This window comes from Rattus norvegicus, chromosome 7, assembly GCF_036323735.1.
Source record: "Rattus norvegicus strain BN/NHsdMcwi chromosome 7, GRCr8, whole genome shotgun sequence".
Classification (NCBI taxonomy): domain Eukaryota; kingdom Metazoa; phylum Chordata; class Mammalia; order Rodentia; family Muridae; genus Rattus; species Rattus norvegicus.
The window spans coordinates 128,354,322-128,381,374 of record NC_086025.1 but is presented as its reverse complement, the minus strand read 5'-3'; the positions used below and the strand labels follow the sequence as shown (position 1 = coordinate 128,381,374).

Here is a 27,053-nt window from a genome sequence, read left to right as displayed (position 1 = left end):
GTGATAGTGGACCAGGAAGAGGGCATGGAAGTTGATTCTCTGGTTTTGAGCCAAAAGTAGATGAATTTTGATGAGGCTCAGGTAAGGGAGAGTTTGGGAAAACCATCTTGGGTTAGTTCTCTTTATGGTTTATTTATTTAAATACGAGTGGATGTGGCATTCAGTTACCGTTCTATATACAACAAAATTCTTAAGTATGTAAATGACTCTAGAGCAGATATAAGGAATTAGAGAATTTTGAGGAATATTTGAGAATTTTATTAAAAAAATAAGGGAAGTGGTGTGACGTATAAAGTGTCATGGGGAAGAGAGGAGAGAGCAATGCCCTAGAATCCCAGAGAGGAGCAGATTCTAAGTGAATACTGAATGCTCCTTAGCATATTTTCTGTGGCTACAGCAGAATACCCGAGATTAGTTACTTCACCAACAACAGAAGTGCATTTGCCTTGTCCTTCCGGGACCTGTGAAGTACCTAGTGCAGGCATCCCAGCTGTTCACATCTGGTAAAAGTCTCCCCCCTGCCTCATGATATGACCAAGGGTGCCACATGCTGATTCCAAGCAAATGCACTCACTTCATTCCCCTCTTTGTAGCTCCTCAGGTCTCCTCAATGTTCCCACCCTCTAGAACTGCTAGTGTGTGACTTCTCACATGTCAACTTCTGGCAGACACAGTAAAGGTACATCTACTTCTGGGAGTGCAAGAAAGGTCCAGAAGGACCGAAAAGTGTCCTTGGCAATGAAGCTGACAGATCAGACTGGGGACATGAGCATCCTAGATTTGGTTGCCAAGGTGACAGTAGAGCCCATTTGCAGCCCTGAAGAGCATGTCACAGAAGATATGGGTCCCAAGAACAGAGATCGGGAAAGGAGACCTCAAGGACTTGCTTCCAACCCTTTGCTTTTAAAGTACTTTCCTTCTTGTTTGTTAATTGAGCTTTACAGGATACTAGTTGGGTTTTCTGTTGCCGTAATAGAATACCATGGCCAAAAGCATCTTGGAAAGGAAGGGATTTGGCTTCCATGCCCTGGAGTCAAGAACTGAAGCAGACACTGTGGAAGGACTCTGCTTATATCTTGCTCTCCGTGACTTGCTCTGTTTCCTTCTACAACTCTGGACCACTGGCTCAAGGGCCACACTGCCTCCAGTGGGCCAATCCAGACTTGCCAATGTATCCGTGTATCCGTTGCACGGAGGCATTTTCTTCATTGAGGTTCCACATCCCGGAAAACTGTAACACAAGTGACATCCTGCAGTAGGATAAAATTAGGATCTTTACAACCGCATAGCTTGTCCACCACTTAGGTAGAAAAGAACCAAGATATCTGGAATACACTGGTGTTTCCGCTATATTCACCTCATTTCTCCCTTTGCAATTATATATCTTTCTCTACCCACTTCCTGTTGCCTGCCTCTTGTGAATTCTTACTACAGTTTTAAGTATTTACATTTCATTTCATCTCTTTTTTGTGTGTTTAATTTTTTTTTATTAACTTGAGTATTTCTTATATACATTTCAAGTGTTATTCCCTTTCCCGGTATCCGGGCAAACATCCCCCTTCCCCCTCCCCTTCCTTATGGGTGTTCCCCTCCCAACCCTCCCCCCATTGCCGCCCTCCTCCCATAGTCTAGTTCACTGGGGGTTCAGTCTTGGCAGGACCCAGGGCTTCCCCTTCCACTGGTGCTCTTACTAGGATATTCATTGCTTCCTATGAGGTCAGAGTCCAGGGTCAGTCCATGTATAGTCTTTAGGTAGTGGCTTAGTCCCTGGAAGCTCTGGTTGCTTAGCATTGTTGTACATATGGGGTCTCGAGCCCCTTCATGCTCGTTCAGTCCTTTCTCTGATTCCTTCAACGGGGGTCCTATTCTCAGTTCAGTGGTTTGCTGCTGGCATTCGCCTCTGTGTTTGCTGTATTCTGGCTGAGTCTCTCCAGAGAGATCTACATCCGGTTCCTGTCAGCCTGCACTTCTTTGCTTCATCCATCTTATCTAGTTTGGTGGCTGTATATGTATGGGCCACATGTGGGGCAGGCTCCGAATGGGTGTTCCTTCAGTCTCTGTTTTAATCTTTGCCTCTCCCTTCCCTGCCAAGGGTATTCTTTTTCCTCATTTAAAGAAGGAGTGAAGCATTCACATTTTGATCATCCGTCTTGAGTTTCGTTTGTTCTAGGGATCTAGGGTAATTCAAGCATTTGGGCTAATAGCCACTTATCAATGAGTGCATACCATGTATGTCTTTCTGTGATTGGGTTAGCTCACTCAGGATGATATTTTCCAGTTCCAACCACTTGCCTACGAATTTCATAAACTCGTTGTTTTTGATAGCTGAGTAATATTCCATTGTGTAGATGTACCACATTTTCTGTATCCATTCCTCTGTTGAAGGGCATCTGGGTTCTTTCCATTTTCTGGCTATTATAAATAAGGCTGCGATGAACATAGTGGAGCACGTGTCTCTTTTATATGTTGAGGCATCTTTTGGGTATATGCCCAAGAGAGGTATACCTGGATCCTCAGGCAGTTCAATGTCCAATTTTCTGAGGAACCTCCAGACTGATTTCCAGAATGGTTTTACCAGTCTGCAATCCCACCAACAATGGAGGAGTGTTCCTCTTTCTCCACATCCTCGCCAGCATCTGCTGTCACCTGAGTTTTTGATCTTAGCCATTCTCACTGGTGTGAGGTGAAATCTCAGGGTTGTTTTGATTTGCATTTCCCTTATGACTAAAGATGTTGAACATTTCTTTAGGTGTTTCTCAGCCATTCGGCATTCCTCAGCTGTGAATTCTTTGTTTAGCTCTGAACCCCATTTTTTAATAGGGTTATTTGTTTCCGTGCGGTCTAACTTCTTGAGTTCTTTGTATATTTTGGATATAAGGCCTCTATCTGTTGTAGGATTGGTAAAGATCTTTTCCCAATCTGTTGGTTGCCGTTTTGTCCTAACCACAGTGTCCTTTGCCTTACAGAAGCTTTGCAGTTTTATGAGGTCCCATTTGTCGATTCTTGATCTTAGAGCGTAAGCCATTGGTGTTTTGTTCAGGAAATTTTTTCCAGTGCCCATGTGTTCCAGATGCTTCCCTAGTTTTTCTTCTATTAGTTTGAGTGTGTCTGGTTTGATGTGGAGGTCCTTGATCCACTTGGACTTAAGCTTTGTACAGGGTGATAAGCATGGATCGATCTGCATTCTTCTACATGTTGACCTCCAGTTGAACCAGCACCATTTGCTGAAAATGCTATCTTTTTTCCATTGGATGGTTTTGGCTCCTTTGTCAAAAATCAAGTGACCATAGGTGTGTGGGTTCATTTCTGGGTCTTCAATTCTATTCCATTGGTCTATCTGTCTGTCTCTGTACCAATACCATGCAGTTTTTATCACTATTGCTCTGTAATACTGCTTGAGTTCAGGGATAGTGATTCCCCCTGAAGTCCTTTTATTGTTGAGGATAGCTTTAGCTATCCTGGGTTTTTTGTTATTCCAGATGAATTTGCAAATTGTTCTGTCTAACTCTTTGAAGAATTGGATTGGTATTTTGATGGGGATTGCATTGAATCTGTAGATTGCTTTTGGTAAAATGGCCATTTTTACTATATTAATCCTGCCAATCCATGAGCATGGGAGATCTTTCCATCTTCTGAGGTCTTCTTCAATTTCTTTCCTCAGTGTCTTGAAGTTCTTATTGTACAGATCTTTTACTTGCTTGGTTAAAGTCACACCGAGGTACTTTATATTATTTGGGTCAATTATGAAGGGTGTCATTTCCCTAATTTCTTTCTCGGCTTGTTTCTCTTTTGTATAGAGGAAGGCAACTGATTTATTTGAGTTAATTTTATACCCAGCCACTTTGCTGAAGTTGTTTATCAGCTTTAGTAGTTCTCTGGTGGAACTTTTGGGATCACTTACATATACTATCATATCATCTGCAAATAGTGATATTTTGACCTCTTCTTTTCCGATCTGTATCCCCTTGATCTCCTTTTGTTGTCTGATTGCTCTGGCTAGAACTTCAAGAACTATATTGAATAAGTAGGGAGAGAGTGGGCAGCCTTGTCTAGTCCCTGATTTTAGTGGGATTGCTTCAAGTTTCTCTCCATTTAGTTTAATGTTAGCAACTGGTTTGCTGTATATGGCTTTTACTATGTTTAGGTATGGGCCTTGAATTCCTATTCTTTCCAGGACTTTTATCATGAAGGGGTGTTGAATTTTGTCAAATGCTTTCTCAGCATCTAATGAAATGATCATGTGGTTTTGTTCTTTCAGTTTGTTTATATAATGGATCACGTTAATGGTTTTCCGTATATTAAACCATCCCTGCATGCCTGGGATGAAGCCTACTTGATCATGGTGGATGATTGTTTTGATGTGCTCTTGGATTCGGTTTGCCAGAATTTTGTTGAATATTTTTGCGTCGATATTCATAAGGGAAATTGGTCTGAAGTTCTCTTTTTTGTTGTGTCTTTGTGTGGTTTAGGTATAAGGGTAATTGTGGCGTCGTAGAAGGTATTCGGTAGTGATCCATCTGTTTCAATTTTGTGGAATAGTTTGGATAATATTGGTATGAGGTCTTCTATGAAGGTCTGATAGAATTCTGCACTAAACCCGTCTGGACTTGGGCTCTTTTTGGTTGGGAGACCTTTAATGACTGCTTCTATTTCCTTAGGAGTTATGGGGTTGTTTAACTGGTTTATCTGTTCCTGATTTAACTTCGATACCTGGAATCTGTCTAGGAAATTGTCCATATCCTGAAGATTTTCAAGTTTTGTTGAATATAGGTTTTTATAGTAAGATCTGATGATTTTTTGAATTTCCTCTGAATCTGTAGTTATGTCTCCCTTTTCATTTCTGATTTTGTTAATTTGGACGCACTCTCTGTGTCCTCTCGTTAGTCTGGCTAAGGGTTTATCTATCTTGTTGATTTTCTCAAAGAACCAACTTTTGGTTCTGTTGATTCTTTCTATGGTCCTTTTTGTTTCTACTTGGTTGATTTCAGCTCTGAGTTTGATTATTTCCTGCCTTCTACTCCTCCTGGGTGTATTTGCTTCTTTTTGTTCTAGAGTTTTTAGGTGTGCTGTCAAGCTGCTGACATATGCTCTTTCCTGTTTCTTTCTGCAGGCACTCAGCGCTATGAGTTTTCCTCTTAGCACAGCTTTCATTGTGTCCCATAAGTTTGGGTATGTTGTACCTTCATTTTCATTAAATTCTAAAAAGTTTTTAATTTCTTTCTTTATTTCTTCCTTGACCAGGTTATCATTGAGTAGAGCATTGTTCAATTTCCACGTATATGTGGGCATTCTTCCCTTATTGTTATTGAAGACCAGTTTTAGGCCGTGGTGGTCCGATAGCACGCATGGGATTATTTCTATCTTTCTGTACCTGTTGAGGCCCGTTTTTTGACCAATTATATGGTCAATTTTGGAGAAAGTACCATGAGGAGCTGAGAAGAAGGTATATCCTTTTGCTTTAGGATAGAATGTTCTATAAATAGCCGTTAAGTCCATTTGTCTCATGACTTCTCTTAGTCTGTCGACATCACTGTTTAATTTCTGTTTCCATGATCTGTCCATTGATGAGAGTGGGGTGTTGAAATCTCCCACTATTATTGTGTGAGGTGCAATGTGTGTTTTGAGCTTTAGTAAGGTTTCTTTTACGTATGTAGGTGCCCTTGTATTTGGGGCATAGATATTTAGGATTGAGAGTTCATCTTGGTGGATTTTTCCTTTGATGAATATGAAGTGTCCTTCCTTATCTTTTTTGATGACTTTTAGTTGGAAATTGATTTTATTTGATATTAGAATGGCTACTCCAGCTTGCTTCTTCTGACCATTTACTTGGAAAGTTGTTTTCCAGCCTTTCACTCTGAGGTAGTGTCTGTCTTTGTCTCTGAGGTGTGTTTCCTGTAGGCAGCAGAATGCAGGGTCCTCGTTGCGTATCCAGTTTGTTAATCTATGTCTTTTTATTGGGGAGTTGAGGCCATTGATATTGAGAGATATTAAGGAATAGTGATTATTGCTTCCCGTTATATTCATATTTGGATGTGAGGTTATGTTTGTGTGCTTTCATTCTCTTTGTTTTGTTGCCAAGACGATTAGTTTCTTGCTTCTTCTAGGGTATAGCTTGCCTCCTTATGTTGGGCTTTACCATTTATTATCCTTTGTAGTGCTGGATTTGTAGAAAGATATTGTGTAAATTTGGTTTTGTCATGGAATATCTTGGTTTCTCCATCAATGTTAATTGAGAGTTTTGCTGGATACAGTAACCTGGGCTGGCATTTGTGTTCTCTTAGGGTCTGTATGACATCAGTCCAGGATCTTCTGGCCTTCATAGTTTCTGGCGAGAAGTCTGGTGTGATTCTGATAGGTCTGCCTTTATATGTTACTTGACCTTTTTTCCTTACTGCTTTTAATATTCTTTCTTTATTTTGTGCGTTTGGTGTTTTGACAATTATGTGACGGGAGGTGTTTCTTTTCTGGTCCAGTCTATTTGGAGTTCTGTAGGCTTCTTGTATGTCTATGGGTATCTCTTTTTTTAGGTTAGGGAAGTTTTCTTTTGTTGAAGATATTTACTGGTCCTTTGAACTGGGAGTCTTCACTCTCTTCTATACCTATTATCCTTAGGTTTGATCTTCTCTTTGAGTCCTGGATTTCCTGTATGTTTTGGACCAGTAGCTTTTTCCGCTTTACATTATCTTTGACAGTTGAGTCAATGATTTCTATGGAATCTTCTGCTCCTGAGATTCTCTCTTCCATCTCTTGTATTCTGTTGCTGAAGCTTGTATCTACAGCTCCTTGTCTCTTCTTTTGGTTTTCTATATCCAGGGTTGTTTCCATGTGTTCTTTCTTGATTGCTTCTATTTCCATTTTTAATTCCTTCAACTGTTTGATTGTGTTTTCCTGGAATTCTTTCAGGGATTTTTGTCTCTCCTCTCTATGGGCTTCTACTTGTTTATTTATGTTTTCCTGGAATTCTTTCAGGCATTTTTGCGATTCCTCTCTGTAGGCTTCTACTTGTTCTCTAAGGGAGTTCTTCACGTCTTTCTTGAAGTCCTCCAGCATCATGATCAAAAATGATTTTGAAACTAGATCTTGCTTTTCTGGTGTGTTTGGATATTCCATGTTTGTTTTGATGGGAGAATTGGGCTCCGATGGTGCCATGTAGTCTTGGTTTCTGTTGCTTGGGTTCCTGCGCTTGCCTCTCGCCATCAGATTATCTCTAGTGTTACTTTGTTCTGCTATTTCTGACAGTGGCTAGACTGTCCTATAAGCCTGTGTGTCAGGAGTGCTGTAGACCTGTTTTCTTCTGTTTCAGTCAGTTATGGGGACAGAGTGTTCTGCTTTCGGGCGTGTAGTTTTTCCTCTCTATAGATCTTCAGCTGTTCCTGTGGGCCTGTGTCTTGAGTTCACCAGGCAGCTTTCTTGCAGCAGAAAAGTTGGTCTTACCTGTGGTCCCGAGGCTCAAGTTCGCTCGTGGGGTGCTTCCCACGGGCTCTCTGCAGCGGTAGCAACCAGGAAGACCTGTGCAGCCGTTTCTGGGAGCTTCAGTGCACCAGGGTTCCAGATGGTCTTTGGCTTTTTCCTCTGGCGTCCGAGATGTGTGTGCAGAGAGCAGTCTCTTCTGGTTTCCCAGGCTTGTCTGCCTCTCTGAAGGTTTAGCTCTCCCTCCCACGGGATTTGGGTGCAGAGAACTGTTTATCCGGTCTGTTTCCTTCAGGTTTCGGCGGTGTCTCAGGCAGGGGTCCTGCCGCTCCTGGGCCCTCCCCCACGGGAGCCCAGAGGCCTTATACAGTTTCCTCTTGGGCCAGGGATGTGGGCAGGGGTGAGCAGTGTTGGTGGTCTCTTCCGCTCTGCAGCCTCAGGAGTGCCCACCTGACCAGGCGGTTGGGTCTCTCTCTCACGGGGTCTGGGAGCAGAGAGCTGCTGCGGGCCGGGATCCGCGGGTGTCTCATTTCATCTCTTTTCAGTTCATATATGCTATCTGAACATTGTCCAGAATTTAGATGAGGATTGTATTTTCAGAACGGTTTTCTGCTCCATGTCAGTTTTCATTCTCAATTGGCAATGTCTGGGCCTCTTGATGCTTTGACACTATCGTCTCTCCTCACCTGTGAGGGTCATGTTGGTGTTCTTCGTCAGTGACCCCAGAACTTATCCAGTAAATTTCTCTTCAGTGCTGTAGATCCTGGGAGTCACAGCCTCACCTGTCCACATCAATCATAAGGAAGCAGGCGTTCCCTGACTGCACTTCTCACAGCCACCAGAGGTTTGCTCTCCAAGCCTTTGATGATGCACTGAGGAGAGAGATTGTCTCACAGAAGTGAATCATGCAAAGAACTGCGTGTCATATATAATTATAAAATCTAGTCAGATGTGTCTTCAAGTGTGTGTGTGTGTGTGTGTGTGTGCGTGTGTGTGTACATACATGTGCAGGTGTATGTGTGTCTGTGTGTGTATCCATGTGTGCTTGTAAGAGTTTGTATAGTTTGAATCCCAAAGCACATAACTCCTTTATTGGTAGAATAGTTTTCGGGACTTGTTCAGTTCAGTCTTTATCACTTTAATATATGTTTTATTTGTTTGTTTCCTTTTGTGTGTGTTTAGTGTATATGTGTGAAGGTCGGCATCTGTTACAGTAGGTAACAGTAACAACTACTATATAATAAAATATTATTGTAAAGCATGATGTCCAATTTCTGCTGCCCAGTGTGACCTCCCATTGGATCATTTTGATCTGCTCACCAAGGACCACATGCGTAAAAGAAAACTGAATACCTCCCTCTCCTAGAGTCATCAATTGCCAGTCACTCTCCAGCTGGGGTGGGATTGTTTGCTCACTCCCCTCTCCATGCTGAGATTTTCCCCACCTCGGTCTTTCACAGACCCTGTACATGCTGTCACAGCCAAAGAGACTGTGTGCAGTCCCCCCCATTGTGTCCAGCCATACCGCTTCCTTGTCACTGCTTCTGGCTCTCATAACCCTTCCATCTCTCTCGTGACAACATCCTGTCCTTTCCTGTTACAGTCTGTCTGAGAACTGTTACAGCTGAGAGAACTGAAGAGCTTGAAAGATCAAGATCATTTACTCAGACAGCAACCAGTTGATTCAGGGTCCAAATTCATGCACCCTGCCCTTGTCCTGATCTTCCTTCCTTCTCACTCCCTTCCTTCCCCTCCACTCCCTTCCTCCCTCTTCGCTTCCTTCCCCATCCCTTTCTTCCTCCCCTTTGTTTTCAGCTAGTTGCCATCTCACAGTGAACACACTCAGTCATGAATTCCTGACTCAGCGATATCATTAGGTATGGAACGGCGAAGCATCTGAATTGATTCCTCTAAGAATAAACAGAGTGAGGCCCCTGAAGAGTTTCTTTATGGGACAGGAAGGGAAATATAGAAGGAGTAGAAACCTTTGATTGCAAATGAAGCCCAAGAGCCTTGCTGGAACTAATGAGAGGCCTCCTAATACAGCAGGGATGAATGGCCCAGAGAACTAAGCCCTATGGGATTAATTAGGGAAGCCTAACAGATATGGTAGCTTTCAAAGCTATGGCTAATGATGCACTCTCTGTGGTGTGTTAGGATAACATTTCTTTAAAATAAAGGTTCAAGGATGCTGTAAAGTCGAGATCTCACAGATAAAAGAAGCAGTGTGGTTTATTGTAAAGAATTAACTGGTGGGCTATTGAAGTGGACAAGCCCCGGGGTTTGCAGTTGGTAAGCTCCAGCAAAGGAGAGCTGCCTGAACTGCTGACACTACAGCTGTAATCTGACTCCAAAGCCAGAGAACCCAGACAGCCTGTCCTAGACCCATCTCCCTAAGAACAGGAGAAACCCAACATCCTGAGCCAAGCAGACAGACAGTGGAAGCATTCCCTTGTGCTAGGGTTACAATCACTGTGAAGAGACACCACGATCACCATGAACTCTTATGAAGAAATCTTTAACTGGGGTTAGCTTACAGTTCAGAGGTTTAGTCATCATCCTCATGACAGAAAGCAGGCCAGCATATAGGCAGACATGCTGTTGGAGAAGTAGCCAAGGGTTCTACATCCAGATTGATAGGCAGCAGGGAGAGAGTGACTTGCTTGGTGTAGCTTGACCATCTGAGACCTCAAAGCTGACCCTCAGTGACGCACTTCCTCCTCTGACAAAGCCACACCTGGCAGTGCCACTTCCCATGAGCCTATGGGGGCCGTTTTCATTTAAACCACCACAACCTTGATCACATTAGAAAAGAGGGAGGGAAAGAAGAGGCCTGCTCAGTCAATATATTCCAAGACTCTCCTACCATAGTCAAAAGGCCGTGAGGTCTCACACAGAAGTAGGCAATAACTGTCTGCTAGGTGCATAAGGTAGCCCATGTGGCCCGGATTATATGGTATTCCCAGCCATCTTCAACACAGGCTGTCTTCTGCCCGGGAACTTGAGTTCAGTGTGAAAGTTCTGAAAATCTCTACCGAATTACTCAACTTGAACTTCCAGCAGCTGTTCTTGACTTGTTCATCATTTACTTCTGGTCATACACAGGATTCACTGCCTCAAAAGCAGTTTCCATCCACTCATAAACACGTTACTTTATTAAACATTAATATCTGAAGAGAGACAGGATTTTTTATTTGTATTTTTAACATTTAAAATTTGCTTCTCTAACATGAAATAAAGATATTTACATCTTAAAAATCAAACTTTGTAAAGTGATTTTCATGAATTTATTCCTGTGTACAGTTTCTCACAGCCAGAAGAAGCAGCACTGATCAATAGTATCCTTTGAGCCAGTGTGTCATAGCGTGTGACCCTTCAGGTAGGCAATGTCCACTCCTACACATGTACTGCTCACTAACAATGCAGGTTGGAATTACTGGAGTTCACGATTGCCCAAGGTGCTACAAAAATAAGAAATAAGGACTTCAGTTATCAAAAATGATTAGCCGTTATACTGAGTACTTTGTTCTCTCCATGGTGGGTCTACACACCTTTGGGAATTTGCTTTATGAATAACTTACCTCAGGCTTAATATAAAGAAACGTCATTTAGCACCCATTCATTCTAAGTAACTGAGAACACACGATGAGCTAGGCGTTAGATTATTAAAGATAGCTGTAGAGAGACAGGAGGAGAAAAAGAAGCGGCTTTGTCTGTCCTCAGGTAGACCATGTTTACTCATAGGGAGGAAGCATCCTTGTCACGGGCCTGTGAGGACAGCTAATTTGCCTACAAAGGAAGATAAAATGCAGCTCCTTATAAGGGCGGTAATAACTTCTGTAGCCCAAAAGGGAAGCTGGGAAATGTAGTCTTTCATCAGGAAACTGTCACTTTTAGGCATGCGTGTTAGTCATAAAGTCATGATGAGAAACCTGCTGGGCTTGTGTTTCATAGAGACAGTTTTCCATCAGAGCTCACATTTAAATCATACATCCATTTTCCATCTGCTGCTAGAAATGAGAACTGTAATAGACGGTTTTGTGCCACATTTTTAAAAAGTATTCCTGTTTTTATATGCTTGGCACATTTGTTTAAGAAAAAACAAAACGAGCAAATAAATTTCGGTACTAGGGAGTCAACACAGGGTGTAAGGACCAGCAATGGCAGGCTCTGTCCGGAGGCTCATTAGAAGTGTAGGATGCTGCACATTCTCTCTGACTCCTGAGTCAGCATCTGCATAGTAATAAGATCTCCAGGTGACTCCTCCCCCACGTCCACAAAAGCATGGGATAGAATACATTAATTTCTTATCTTAATAAATGGGTAGCTGTCCAGCACTTTCCTGCCACATGCTAAACTGGAGAGGAATTTCAGTGTCCACACTGTTTATATTCATTAGCAACAATACGAAGTGTGGTTTCGTACCTTATTTCTTAAGAGTGAGGCTCAAACTGCACTGCTTAGCTTATTAACGGAGGTGTGTCCCTGGACTCAGCCTCTGTTCTTCTGAAATAGGTTAGCTGTGAGTCTTGGCATGTTCTCAAGTTTCCCAAATGACCCTTGTGCAGATTAAAGCTTGCAAAACGCCATTCTGGTTATGTTCTGTAACTACATCCTTCTAAAGATGGGTTAAAAAATCGTTGTTTTTGAGTCTCTAATTTGTTCTGCCTAAGAAGATGGATTACTCAACTTATGTAACAGAGTGGTTTCAGTTTAAAGCAGGTCTTTCACTTGAACTGTTGACATTTTGGTCGGGAAATTCTTTGCGGAGGGCTTGTTCTGTGGTTGTAGGGTGTTAGCAGCAGGCCTGGTCTCTAACCCCCCGTAGTCAGTAGCTCCCGTGTCAGTCTGCATTCCCCTTTGTGATATCCGGAAATGTCTCAGGACTTTACACATTTTCTCCGAGGGCCAAAGTTCTATCAGCTGAGAGTCATTGGTTTAAACTGTGTAGAGGAAGTGGATATGGCTTTATTTGATTCTGACTCCCACTCCGAGTGTCCGCTTCCACTACTTGATTTCCTTGGGGGCTTTTGGTTCTATGCAGGGGTGGAGGATGACTTATGAATAGCATGTAAGGGCTACGAGGGCTCGTGGAGATACCTTGAATGTGATGGGAAACATCACAGCATAGTGTTGGGAAAAATACAAAAACACATAGGAGATTTGAAGTAGATTACAGATGTGAGGGAGAGTGCATGTGGCGTTGGTTTTTCTGGTTCTGAGCTACCTCCCTCTCTCCACCCATTTTATTTGAAAATTTCATAATTTCATTTTTCTTCATAGCCGAGGAGGAATATTTCGGGAGAAATTTGAGTATTTCATAGACAAATGCACATAATATGCCAATAAAATGAACATCGGTCTGTTTGTAACAAGTGGTTGCAATTCTGATGACGTTGGTCAGGATTTGCTCTTGCTCTGCGAGTCACTGACTGAGTTTGTATAGGACACTTGGTGTGTCCAAGTCTCATCCTGGTTATCTATTAATAAGGAGGACTTCGTTTCATGAGGTGTCTAGGGAAGAAATTCACCATAACTAATTTTAGAAAATGTCTTTCAGTAAGGTACGTTCTTGGTAAAAGCTTGTCATTGAATTTATACTTTCAAAGACATTTATTAATTCCAGTGTTAGTGATATTATGCAACATTTTATTTTGGGAATTAAAATGTTTTATCACTAATGAGAAGTTGAGAAAATATTCTTTTTAGAGTTTAGATGATAAAATCATTTCATACTTTAAACTATTTCCATGAAGATCTTCAGCTATTTCAGTAACTAATTTATTACAGATGGTTTCTATAGCCAAATTACTGTGTCAAACTTCCTTTTGGTCGAAATTATATTTTAATTTGTCATTGAGCGTAGAGCATATATAATTTGTTCATTTTGCAAATTCTATGAATAATCTTTAGATGTAACCTCAGGGATTCATTTGTGTGTGTGTGTGTGTGTGTGTGTGTGTGTGTGTGTGTGTGTGTGTGTAAAGAAATATGTTGTTTACTAAAATCAGAAAGAAAAGTTCTGGGTTGAATTTAGCAATTCATTCTAAACAAATCAGTTGCAGGTGTATTATATAAAGAGTCATTCATTGGGAGTTTTTATTATAGAAATGCAAATTTCTAGAGGAGAGAAAAAGCCTTTTTCCCAGAATAGAATCCATTTGAAGTGACATGTGCAGAACATATGACTAATAATTTTAAAAATTAACTTATAGGAAAAGTCTTTTTGCAGGGCTGTAAGCTGAAGATCAGGTATGCAGAGAGATTAAATTATAAATGCCAGCTTCATCTTCCCTTCAAAGAAACCAAGTCACATGTTCTACATACATTTGTTAAATATGCTTGAGGCTAATTAACAATTGGTTGCTTGAAATGAACTATTAATATTCCCGTTACAATTCTCTCCCTCTCTTTATTCATGAGTTTTCAAAAAGAATCAAATCTAACATATAGTATGATTATTATATTCTTCAGGGCATCCATTAATAAAAACAGGTTGGCAATGATGGTCGTGCATGGGCATGGCCAAAGACAGGAGAATAATGAAGTTAGAAATGAGTACAGGTCACACAAAGAGGCGGCATGGGACAAGATGGTAGATGTGTCACATTAGCGTCCATGTTGGTTTCAGTGTTTATGCAACAACCAGAACTAGGAACAAGCTATGGGCAACAAAAACTGGATCGCAGGGATCAGCTATAAACGAAACGAAAGCTTCAGAGAAAAACAGCAGATTTGATCTGTGTGACAGAGAGGGCACTAGCTTAATTAGGCCAATAAGTATTCCACAGGAAAAGAGTCCTTTGTGTTTTGATACAGGGACAGTTGGGAGACCAGTGCTGCCTTTAATGAGCACAAAGTACTATGGAAGAGACATTGGCATGCTAAGTCTAAATTCTGTCCTGTATTCACTGGTGTGATATAAAAATAGACCTCTGGGTTTTAAGGAGCTATTCATTTTTCCTTTAAATACCAAACCATCTTAATTCTGTTTTAACTGCACTCCAAGTAACTGCCCTTTCCTACGGAGGATGGGCTCTGAAAGGAACTATATGTTTAAATTAAACTTTGTGTTCATACCGAAGTGTGGTAGAGAGGGACCACAATTCTATTGCTACCTATGCATACTGATTTGTTGAACAACCATCGTTCCCAAATGACATTAAAAATTGATTAAAATTGCCAAATTTAGCAGTACCGCTCAGTCAGTGATTTATGTCTAAATGAGCCAGTAGGAATTGGAGTGTCTCCACATTGTTCCTGAAAGGCTGCAATCGAATGTTTTCATCAGTTTACTAACTCCCAGTGTACAGCAATTTCAATGTTATAAGGACTAAAATTCTTGTTTTCTGGCAAACAACTATATGATTGTTAAGCTGGATTTTAGTATTTAAAGATGAAGGTGCGCCTTCTTGGAATGAATGTTCCTGAACTTGTTGCATCCCAGAGTTCCCCCACAACAAGGCAATGTTTCAAATAAGCCTGTCCATTCCTTAGTGTGAAGCAAGTTGGATCCAGTCAGGACAGCAACTAACCAGCCATAAATTAGCATATACAGGAAGTGCACAGCAAAGACTAATGGAGGACAAGGACTTCCTGTCATTCTGGAAATCTGAATCCAGTTTAAACTAACAGAGAATAGCTAGAGAAAGGAACAAACGGGGCATACCTTGGTGTTCTTTGCAACAGTCGGCTTTGTCCAGAAATTACTGGATTGAACTTGAAGAGTAGACTGGATTGTGGAGGAACCACGGGTCATCACAGTTGATTCCACTCCAGCTTTATCATCAGTAACTTGCAAGTGACATCTGAGGAACTTGTAACACAGCCCATGTTCCCTTGGCTGCAAAAGCAGGCAACTGTCTGCGGGCTCTAGGTCACATGGTTGCTGTAGGGTTAAGGCATAGTTAATACAGAATTCAGAAACAATATCAACAACAAGAAAGTCACGAAGATCTCAGTTGCAGTCCACACACTGATACATACCCTAAGCTTGGAAATGGCTCTGCAAATCCCAGCTCAGCTTTCTTCCTTTCCCACAGTTTCCACACCCTCCCCATCCCCAGGGCCTATCCCTTCTACCTCTCAGTGGATGGACAATAAGGTCCAATCAATGCCATCCCCGTGCTCCACCCCACCCATTCTTCCATCTCTCATGAGTGAGGGACCCATCTGAGAACCACACGTCCTCTCTCTCTCTGTCTTCAGGACACTCGATACAATCGTACAGTGGCTGCCGCCTCAATCTCAGCTTCCTGCTTCTCTCTGTTTGTCCTTCCCACCTGCATCTCTCTCTCTCTCTCTCTCTCTCTCTCTCTCTCTCTCTCTCTCTCTCTCTCTCTCCACAGCCCTTCTAACTTGTATGACATCCCCTTTCTTCCCCATTCCGGCTATATTTCTTCAATTGGCAATCTATTCCTACTATCTCTATTTCTGCAAATTAGACGTTCTCCTGTAGGCTTTTGTTTTTCAAAGTCCTAATGTAATAAGTGTACTTAAGTGATTCAAGTACTCAAGTGATTAAGTGATTAACTTTCCTTCTATCCCACCACCCACCAGAGGGAGTGGACAGGAAAGGTTAATAGGGCAAAGGAGGATGCAGACCTGCTTAGAAGTAGTTCTTTGGGGCGATTCCTTTTTTTTTCTTTTCTTTTCTTTTTTTTTTCCGAAGCTGGGGACCGAACCCAGGGCCTTGCGCTTGCTAGGCAAGCGCTCTACCACTGAGCTAAATCCCCAACCCCCTTTGGGGCGATTCCAATCTCTGTTGTCATGATATCAGCACTTCTGTTCACATGAACCAGCAGCGGTAGCTCGACCGACTTGCAAACACCACTCCTGAATCAGCAATGGCGCTTTGATTCAGAAGATACCAAGAGGCTCTGCCAATTGTCCCAAGTCTGCTGAAGGTGCAGGAAGCCTTGGAACACCAACAGAAGTTCTTTGGTGCATTTCTCTCTACAAAGTCACAGCAAATGATCATCAACAAGAGTGGTGAGGAGAACCAGTACCACAGTGTCATCCACTCTGTTGGGTTATATTTGTACCCTTTCTAACCATCACGTGTTCTCTCTAGCATCCACTGTAACAAAATATCATGCGTTCTTTCCCCAGGTAGCTCCAGAAAAACACCACATGTCTATTCTCAACAAAAAGCACCCCACATGTCTTCTTTAGCAAAAAATCCTCTCATAAGGTAGTTTCCAGAAAACACATCACATGAGTCTCCAAAGAAACCAGATATTTCAACTTCTTTCTTCTTTATCTAGATTTTCTAAATCCCATGCCCCCACAAACTAGTCTCACTGGGGCCTCCAGCAATTTCCATATTGTTAGACCTGATACCTGTTAGTCAATATCTTGCTTGGCCTGTAGACAGAATTTGTCTTTCCCTCAAATGTTTATTTATTTTGTCTTTACAATACTTTTTATGGATCTGAGTATTATAATCCATAGTTCACTTGGGAAAGGAATACTTGAAGGATGTTAGGCAGCTTCCAACATATGAGAGTGATCTTCAATGATATTAAGGCCAGACATCACATACCATATTTGAATGCAAATCCTATCATCCTTCCTCTATGTATCATATAAATATTGCCTTCTGTTTATGGTGACGTCCAGAATGGACCCAAAACTGATGCTACTCACCTATATTTTTGAATGCCTTCTCCACCATCCTTACAGGAATTGGAAGACTTTACAGTCTTCCTTAGTTATATAGTTATCTTTTGAATTCAGTTTTTATACACATATCCAGAGCTAGTAGATCGAGGTCATAGTCCTTGCACTGCTTAGGTTTGTATAAACTGGGCATAAGCTAGTGAGGATCATCTGGGAAGACAGAAACCCAGTTGAGAAAATACCTCCATAATACCATGTTCTCTTCATTAATCACTGACGTGGGAGGGCCCAGTCTACTGTGGGGAGTACCACCCATGAGAAAGTGATTGTGGCAAGTATGTGAAATAGTAGCTGGATGCGATCCCAGAACAAGCCATAGCAGCTCTACTCCATGGCCTCGGCTTCAATTCCTGCCTCCTGGTTCCCTTCCCTTCATAATGAACTATGAGCTACAAGCTGAAATAAACACATTCTACCTTAAGTCACTTTTGGTGGCATGTATGTCACAGTAATCGAAAGCCTAGCTAAGACAGTTTTAGTCACCATTTTCTAAGGATAAGGAAACTCTGTGTTGTGACTACCACCTTGGGAGAAAGTCATTTGTAGATACAGTCTGTGTTTCATGATGGTGCTGGCTGCTACTGGGTCTCAGCTCATGCCTGCAGTCTTCTGCTTTTGCGGCAGACTCTGCCTGGTCCTCATGAGTCTTCGCTTTCTCTTTATGAGGTCATGTTTCTCAGAGTTCCTAGGAGCTTCTTCCCTCACTCATGCCTTCTCCAGGGGTGATGCTTCCCAAGATACACCTTTAGTTACTTCAGTATAGTATGTGACTTGCAAAGTTTGAGCTCTAGTTATGTTCTCCCGGGTGAGTGAGATGTGCACACGCGTGTCTCACTTAACACCTGCCTGGACCTCAAATCGAGCAAACTAAAGCCATAATTTCTCCAGTTCCTTCATAGTCTAGTCCCCCTCAGAAACTGAAGAAAGAGGGCTTCATGTGTGAGAGCTTCTCTGACTAATTTACAGGGAGTCAGGGAGTCAGTCAGTACCAGAGCACAAACATCCAGTGTATTTTTTTTTATTCTGCCAAATTGCTTCCACTTTATGGGCAGTGAAAGGAGGCACTGAACCCACTGAGCAGACCTCTTCCTAACTTCAAGTTTTACTTTTACTACTTTTTAATCTACTCTATACCCTATGACTAAAAGATCTTGATAAGCTAGTCCCATCTCTCTCTCTCTCTCTCTCTCTCTCTCTCTCTCTCTCTCACACACACACACACACACACACACACACACATAAGTACTGACAGCACCTGGAAGGCTGCACAAGAAATTGATAACAGTGTTTGTGCTGTGCCTTAGAAGTGGGAAAACTGAGTATCTGGCAGTCAAATTTTCCTCTATGTGCCACACAGCAGATCTTTTAATTTTCCTAGCACATATATGGGATGTGTTTATCTACAACCAAAGTTTAGCATTGGATGTTCATGGATTTTACAGGACTTACACACCGCTACCACTTGCTCCATGAAGCACAGTGAAGGCCCATCAGCTTCCCCAGCTTTTAGTGTTGTGTGCAGTTCCCTTCTTGTGAGCATGGCCTTTGTTGGCCTTTGTCCCGTATACTAGCACTTCCCCACTAGTCTTCTGTGGAGACACCATATTCTCCTTTCCTGCAAGACTAGGTTCGGGAACTGTGTTATTTTTTTCTTTTTACCAAGAAGCAATGTGGTTTATTTATTATATGTGTCTTTTTTTTAATCAGAAAAACCCAATCAGATCCTTCAAATACTGATACTAAGTCTTACCCAGGGTTCTTGATGATGGCGTCCCAGTTAGTACTGGATGCACGGGGAATCAATGAAATCTCAGTGAATAAAATATTCATGACAGCGAGACCCAGCTTTTCAATATTCTTCCTTCTAACTTCTCCACAAGTATCATTTAATAATTCTTTCTTATGCTGTCTTCAAAGTTTAGCCCCCTCTCTTTCTCTCTCTTTCTCATCTCAATCCCAAGAATAGTATGTTAAATTAAAAACAACAAGAAAGCCAATACAATGCTAGGGTTCTTATTCTTGTGGAATGTACTATAAAATTTATCATGAGTGGATAGAGGTGAAATGAATGAAGGCAGTCGGTGGGCAGTGTTTTGCAGCGCCTATGTGCACTTTGGTGGGTGTGGTTCCTAATACAGAAGAACTACCTTGATGTTGCCATAGTGTATGGTGCTGGTAGCTCCTTTCCAGGCAACTTATTTATAAATGGTCCTCCGTTCTGCGCTTGTTTTCTACGGAGAAGCCTACTTAGACTTGCAAATATTTTTTTTTTTTTTTGAGCTGGGGACCGAACCCAGGGCTTTGTGCTTCCTAGGTAAGCGCTCTACCACTGAGCTAAATCCCCAGCCCCGCAAATATTTTTTTAAAAACACTCTTATCTCTCCAAATATTGCTCTCAAATCTCATCCCAGATTCAAGTTTCTTAAAACAGAGTCTGTTTCCGGTGTGTGTACTATGTTTGATCTCTGCCAGCTCTGCCCAGTGGATATTCCACAGCTGTCGAGCAGAGCCTTAACAATATCCTAGGCTGGTCTGTATTCTTCTTGAATATGTCGAGTCTCAGAACTGAACTGCAGGGGCTCAACATTGTATTGGCTGAGCAAGAAGCCCCCAATGCTTCCCTAAAATGCTTGCACAATGCTTCTGCAAGATAAAGTCGAGATAAATGCTGTCACTTTAGAAATGCAGCATAATTCAGAAAAAGAGCATCATTCCTGTTCCCAGCAGTCAAGACAGAAGGTAGAATGGTAGGAGAAGGGGGAGGGTAGGTGGGGATGGGGAACTCAGTGCTAACTGCCTCCAGGTTTATTCCAGAAATAAGCCCAGAGGCCTTGAACATACATTCTGGATCTTAATCTAGAAATGCTTTTTTCTGTGCCTCCTACTTATAAACTGCCTGAAACTTGTGCTCTTGGGAGATTCCAAAGCCACAGACATGATTCCATTACCCAGTCCCGTAAGCGTTACTATTTCACATGTGATAAGGTTCAGTTCTTGAGTACGGCCCACGGGAGCTTTGAGATCTGAGCCCTACCAACCAGTTTGCCTTTAGTTTCCCTTGCTTGTCTCTCTGAGCATAATTATTCCAGTTGAGTTATATAATTTATCAAGTTCATCTCAGATCTAAAACTCTGTGTTTCTGAATAATCACAGGCTATATATCAGCTTTCAGATAGGGAAAGGGATGAGTTCTAAATTCTTTGTTTCCAAAATAGATCAGCTTAAGGTTCCAGAACCCAAGAAAATGGTTCGTTCTGCTTTTCAGTTTAATGGAATATTCTCCCTGTCTTACAAAACTGCAGAGAAGCAGAAACCATATGGGCCACTCTCCCTCTCTCAGAACTGAAACCCCCAACAATGGGCACTGACTTGAACATGAGCTCGTGACGATGGAGGTAAGGACTTGGAGATGAGCTGCCAGTCCTGTTGGCAGTGGATGCCATTCCAGCTCCCCACTCAGCTGAGAGTCACCCCACATGTCAGAAGGACAAAAGGGCATGTCTGCCCCTTCTGCAGAAAGCCACATCTAGGGGACTGTCTGGACCTGTCCTTGGAACAATGTGGAACCACCGCCAAGTTGAGCTTCAGGTCAGACCAGGGCAAATGAGGACACTTCCCCTTTGACCTCTAAGGGGAAAAGCCTTGAAAAGATTTATTGACTCATCCAACCAACAAACAGCTGGAGCCAGCCAATGTCCTGGCTGAGTTCTGTGTCCTCAGATCTAAATTCCACTGAAAACGGACACCGGATGCATCGTCATACAGCAAAACCCTACAGATGCTATTAAGGCCAGAGAAGCAGGGCTGGGGGAGGTACCATAAATTTTGCAACCATCTGAAACTAAGACTTGCATTAATTTGTTAAGAAAAAATGCATAAAATGTGTAAGTTGTCTTTCCTGCTACCGGCCTCGGGTTTGCATGCTACAGTATAGCTCAGCCTCAGGCAGACACACAGCACTTCCCTGGCAGCCCTCCCAACAGCGCAGGGACCCTTCACTTGAACCCAGTGTCTTCTCAAAACCCACCTCGTCTGGCCCCACCATTAAGTTTTCTTTGACTGTCTCCGCTCACAGGACTGACTTTCGAAATGGTATTATGTGTATAGGACCTGGTCCCATTTTTCACATAAATAAGTTCTGGTTTTCTCACAATTTTATAGAATATAAAGTCATTATATTGCCAAGTACACACTCCTAGATACATTAAGAGGCGCTCAGAGCTCAGAAGGAACACCGTGTTTCCATGAATGGAGTCCACCGCTCCCTGTTTAGTGAAGGCTGCCCAGGTTTCTGCTGTGTACTAAGCAGACTCACCACACGGGCATTTACTTTGAATTTCTTCAGGTAAACTTGTGTTTGTCACTCAGTGCAGGATCTGGAGCACACTGCATGTCCATTTTATGCTCAATGAATAAGAAATGAATATTAAAGGTAAACGACTACCAGAGAGCTTGAATTTGCTGATATGCACAGCGGTGAGGAAGCAGACCTACAGGAGGATGCACCAGAAAACTATTGAACAGAGAACAGTTTTGTTGTCAAGGAACTGACATTCAGAGACATCGCTCTCTAGAATTACGCTAGCAAAGTGCTAGCTTCAAGAGACACCAGGTGGAATGAGGGGATAATGGCGTGATTCTGCTCTCTTGGCTTGCAAGCCCATGGATGGCAGTGTGTGAGTGTGTGCACGTGTGCACACATGCTTGTGGAGGTGTATATTCAGGGGTGTGCACATATGGGCAGGGAGCAGAAGTTAACCTGGGATGTTCCTCCTCGGGAGCTATCGTCCTTCCTTGCTTGTTTATTTGAGACTGGTTAGGGACTGAACTGTTCACCCTAAGATGGTGGCAGTGAACCCCAGGGATCCCCTTTTTTCTGCCTCACGGGTGCTGGGATTACATGCGTTTGCCCATCATACCTGGCCTGTTTGTTTCCTTGATTTTTACAGGGGCTCTGGGAACTGGTACCTCATGCTCACTAGGTGAGCCTCTCAATTGCTAGGCTGCCTTCCCAGTGTCTTTCTTGGTGTTTTGGAAGAGGCATTGAGGACTGCATTGTGAAGCAATGCATGCACTCTTTTTTTTTTTTTTAGACTTCAGTATACCGGGCCACTGTTTGAATATTTCCATTCGACAGCCCATTCTCAGTATACTTCTTCCTGTCTGATGGAAGCCGTGATCATAGTTGTACACTCAAGATATCCAAAACATGACCAAAAGTCCAATAAAAGTTCACACAAGAAGACATTTGATAAACCTATACACAATAAAATTGAATTTGAGGATTTGACTCATCTGACTTGGTTCTTAAAACTAAAATTTTCTGTGGACCCAGCTTGCACTCGTTTTCTGACAGACTAAGATCCTGTCCACATCCATGGAAACCACTGCCCTACAACTTGCAGTGTTAGAGCATAAACACAGCCTTGCGGGGCTCCCTCTGAAGTCATGGTGCAAGGAGGAATGTGCAAAGCGCGTTCTGTTCACAGTGCTGTAGGGAGGCTGGTGACTTGTCACCTTCTCACTGGGGACTCTGCCCAAGCTTACCCTCTGCCAGCTTTTGATCACAGATGCAACATCTCCATGACATCCAGACTGAAGTTCCTAAATGGCCTGATTCAAAACGCTTCTTGGTCTTGCTTTGTGATTCCACGTCCACATTTGCTTGAGTTTGATCTAACTGTATGGTAGCTTAAAACAGAAGAGTCCACAAAGGGAAATGGGGCAGGTCAGGATCTCACATCTCTGTGGGCTGGAGATCCCAGGAGGAAGCGCGGTAAAATGGCTGTATTTAGGTCACCTTACCCTTGCACAGATTACGCCTGCTTATGCTTATAACTGACATTTTCTACCACGTGCAGTGTTCCAGGATCACATTAACAAAATTAATCTCAATTCACAGCCTGATTTCCTCACTTTGTCCCACAGGGTTTTGGCATAATCAAAGTTCATAATGCTTTAAGTGTTCTCAGGACACTTCACACTGGTTTGTCAAGCTTGGTAGCATGTTCTTTGGATGCTGTCTCTGTGGAGAGCGATATCGGACCCTATTCTAGCCATGGTCTGTACAGTTTTGCTCTGGCCACTGAAGTTGCTGCCCCATCTCTCCAAGAGCTGCATTTGTTTGAGGAGAGGCCATGGCCTGTGCAGAGTAACTCCTCCCTCCGGTGAGCCATGTGTTTTCACAGAGTTATAGTCTCCTTGGTTAAGTCTTTCATTCTGCAAATTAAATCTGACCCTTGTGCACATAGGAGGACTTCTTAATATCCACCATGGAGTTCATCCACAAGCTGGTGCTTGAGGACTTTAGTTATATCTGTACACTTTTCATTTTGGTGGTTTTGTGTGCCCAGTCTGTATAATAGTACTTGAATGCATATAATCTCAGAGATGGCCACTTTTATCGAATAATTAATTGGGAGATTATAAATAAATAAACTTCTTGGGGGATCTTCCCCAGGAAAGATTATTTTCCCCTGCTCTAAGCATCTCTATTTGCTTGTATTTCTTTGTCTAGGGTTGAGGCCTCATGAGGCTTTTTCCTTCCAGGTTAGCATGTTCATTGGTAGCATTGTGTTCAGATCTTCTCATGTTGATGGGAGTTAATGGGTGTAGCATCTGTGAGCATTTCTAAGCGATAAAACTTCACAGCAAACATCCTGTTCCTTTGGCTATTGAAGTCTTTCAGTCCCCTCTTCTTCAAAATCCCTGAGCCTTAGGGGCAGGATTTGTACGGTAGATGTGTCCGCTGGACTGGGTATCACAAGACTGTATTCCCTGCATTGTGATTGGTCGTGGTTTTCTGTCATTGTCATTCTGTTGCACAGAACAGATTCCTTGATGAGGGGTGAGAATTATTTATGGATGTAAAGATGGATACTGAGAATGTAGTTCTGCTTTAATTTTGATTTAGTTCCAGGATTTTATTTCATTTTTGATTTCTTCTCTGACCAAGTAATCATTCAGTAATGAGCTATTTAATCTCCATGAGTCTGTAGACAAACTAGAAGTTTGTCTGCTGTTGATTTTCAGTTGCATTGAGGTCATATGAGATTCGCAGACTTAGTTTAATCTTTCTGAATCTGTTAAGATTTGTTTTGTATCCTGCGATGTAATCTGTTTTGAGAATTTGCTGGTGAAGAGAATGCATATTCTTTAGTGTTTGGATAGAACACTCTGGCAATATCTGCATAGCCTATGGATGTGCGACATTATTTGTGTGTGTGTGTGTGTGTGTGTGTGTGTGTGTGTGTTTGTGCAGATGACTTACAAGCTGTCTATTGGAGAAAGTGAGATATTGAAGTCAACCACTAATAATTGGTTCATGTTAATCTGTGACTTTGAGTCCCATAGTATACTTTTAATGAAATTGGGTGCACCAGAATTTTGCACATATATATTTAGGATAGATACACCTTCCTGATCTTTTCATTTGGTTAGGATATAATCTCCTTCTTTGGATGTTCTGGTAAGTTTTAGTTGTTTATTTTGTAATATACTAGGGTAGTAACACCTCCTTGTTTGTTAGTCCTGTTTGGTTGGAATAGGTTTGTCCATCCTTTCCCACTAAGGATCACTCTCTTTAATGATGAGGAGCATTTCCTGTAGACAACAGATAGAATGGATTTTGCTTCTTGACCCATTCAGCCAGTCTGTGCCTTTTGATTGAAGAATTGAAGCTGTTCATATTTAAAGTTATTATTGAAAGTTATGTGCTCACAGCCGTTGTATTTGACTTTGGCTGTTGTTTGTGCTTAGTAGTACTTTGTGTTTTAGCGACTGTAGCTTTGCTATTATTTCTCCAGTCTCCTGGCCATGCTCACTCTTCTTCATAGCCTCAAATATTGCTTCCTGTATTTTCTTTAGATTTTATCTGTTGGATAAAATCCTGGAAAGGTTCTCCTTTAACTATCTGTGGCAGATAGTTTGGGTATACTAATCTCATGTGGCTGTCATGGATTTTGGGGAGTTAGCATTCATTGTTCCTGGGTTTTCTGGTTTCCAAAGTTGCAAGAGAAAAAAATCAGCTGTTATTCTGATGGGCTTTTCTTTTTATGTGACTTGTGTTTTTCCCTTGCAGTTTTTAACACATTTTAAAATGCTTAGTGTTTTAACAATGAATGTGACATAGGCAGTTTCTATTCTTGGCTTAGCTCTTTGATGTGTACATCCTATATCTACATGGACATGTTATTTCATAGTTTAAGAAGTTTTTGACTATGATCTTGTTCACTATATGATCTATGGTGTTGGCCCGATATTCTCCTCCACCTAATCATATGATTTTAAAGTTTCATCTTTTCATGGCATCCCACATTTCCTGTATGTTCCTTCCCTGTATTTTTAATAAAAACTTTATATTCTTTGTGTATTTTGAGTATATCCTTTACTTTATCTTCAAGCCCTCATGTTCTTTCTTCTGCTTGTGCTTGCTTCTTTCAACTTGTAAGGTGTTCCCTTGAGTTTTCTTGTTGGGTTATTGTTTTTTTAATTTAATTTTTATTTCAGCTTGAGTACTCCTCAATGCCCCTGTCTTTATTGAATTCCACTTTCCCCTTCTGGATTGTCGTCCTTGTGTCCTTGAGCCTTACATTTGTGTTGTCTTGTGTGCCACTCGCTCATCCATTCTTCTAAGTTTCCTAAGTTGTTTCTTTGTTTCTTTAAAGTTCTTGCATTATTTGATAGAGGTTTTAATTGCTTCTTTAAAGTCTCTATCCTGGGTTCATCTGAGTCATTCTAATTGCTGAACATATTTCTAAAGGTCTTTTTGTAGAGTTACTGATAGGTTTTCTTTTCTTTTTCCTTTTCTGCTTCTTTTTCTTCTTTTTCTTCTTCTTCTTCTTCTTCTTCTTCTTCTTCTTCTTCTTCTTCTTCTTCTTCTTCTTCTTCTTCTTCTTTCCCCCTTCCTCCTCCTCCTCTTCCTCCTCCTCCTCCTTCTTTTTGTACCTTTGCGATGAAATCTAGGCACATTGGCTACTTTTGTTAGTTCTGTGCCTGTTATGTGCAGAACAAGTTGGGTCAGGATACAGGATGAGTGGGCCAGATGATGCCTACAGATTGGATATAAATCAGGTGGATACAAGCTGGGATGACATGCATATTGGTCTAATCCTGGAGTTTGTGAAAAATATATATATATGTGGTGTTTGGGGAGTATTTATGTGGAAAAGGACTAGACCGACTCATCCAGTGAGACCCCAGATGTGCAGGGTTGGCTGAGTAGAGAGGTTCAGTGTGCTAGGAAAGGGCCTGTGAGTTGTGGGAAAGAATGGTGGTCTTGGAAGAAGCCTAGAGTTTTGGGTTGGTGCAGGCAGGAGTGGGCAAACTAAACCAAGACACTGGGCGCAGGACTTGATGGAAGGGGAGAATCATATGGACTCATCCATCTAAACCCTGGTGAAAGATGTTCGAGATCTGGCTGGGCAGAGAAGCTCATATAGTGCTTACATTTCTTACTTTTAAATACTACCTGATACCTTAATGCAAAAGAATTATGTATGTTAGTGGGATATCAAGCAATATTCTAATACGTGAATACATTATATAATATTGAAATCAGGTTGAATATGTATATTTTCAAACATATTTTCTTAGGGTAAATTTTTGATATGTTCTGAAACGTTCATTATTGTTGTGCGTAGTCTCTCTAAGGTGAAGCAATCCTTTTCCTACCTAACTGTAACATTAGCCTCCTCATCATCATTTTCCTACTCCTCCCGGTCTCTGTGGCTATAACTCCATTGTACTCTTCGACTTCGTGAGATTAACCTTTCTACATTCCATACGGTATGAAATTGGTCTTTCTGTGCCTGACTGATTCCACGTTCCTAGCCTTAGAGATTACAGCTATCCGCCAGCACTCTGGCTTTTACACATGCTGGGATTTGAACTGGATTCCTCATGTTTATACATCAGATACTTTCCTAACTGCGCCATCTCCTCTGCTCAGAATACAGGCTCTC

The 27,053-nt window shown here is 41.9% G+C and overlaps 1 protein-coding gene across 2 annotated transcripts in view; it reads left to right on the top strand.

Annotated features, from left to right (window-relative positions):
• The window catches only part of Nell2 (neural EGFL like 2), a 319,795-nt gene that overhangs the window by 160,753 nt on the left and 131,989 nt on the right, over positions 1 to 27,053 (top strand). The window lies entirely within an intron of this gene.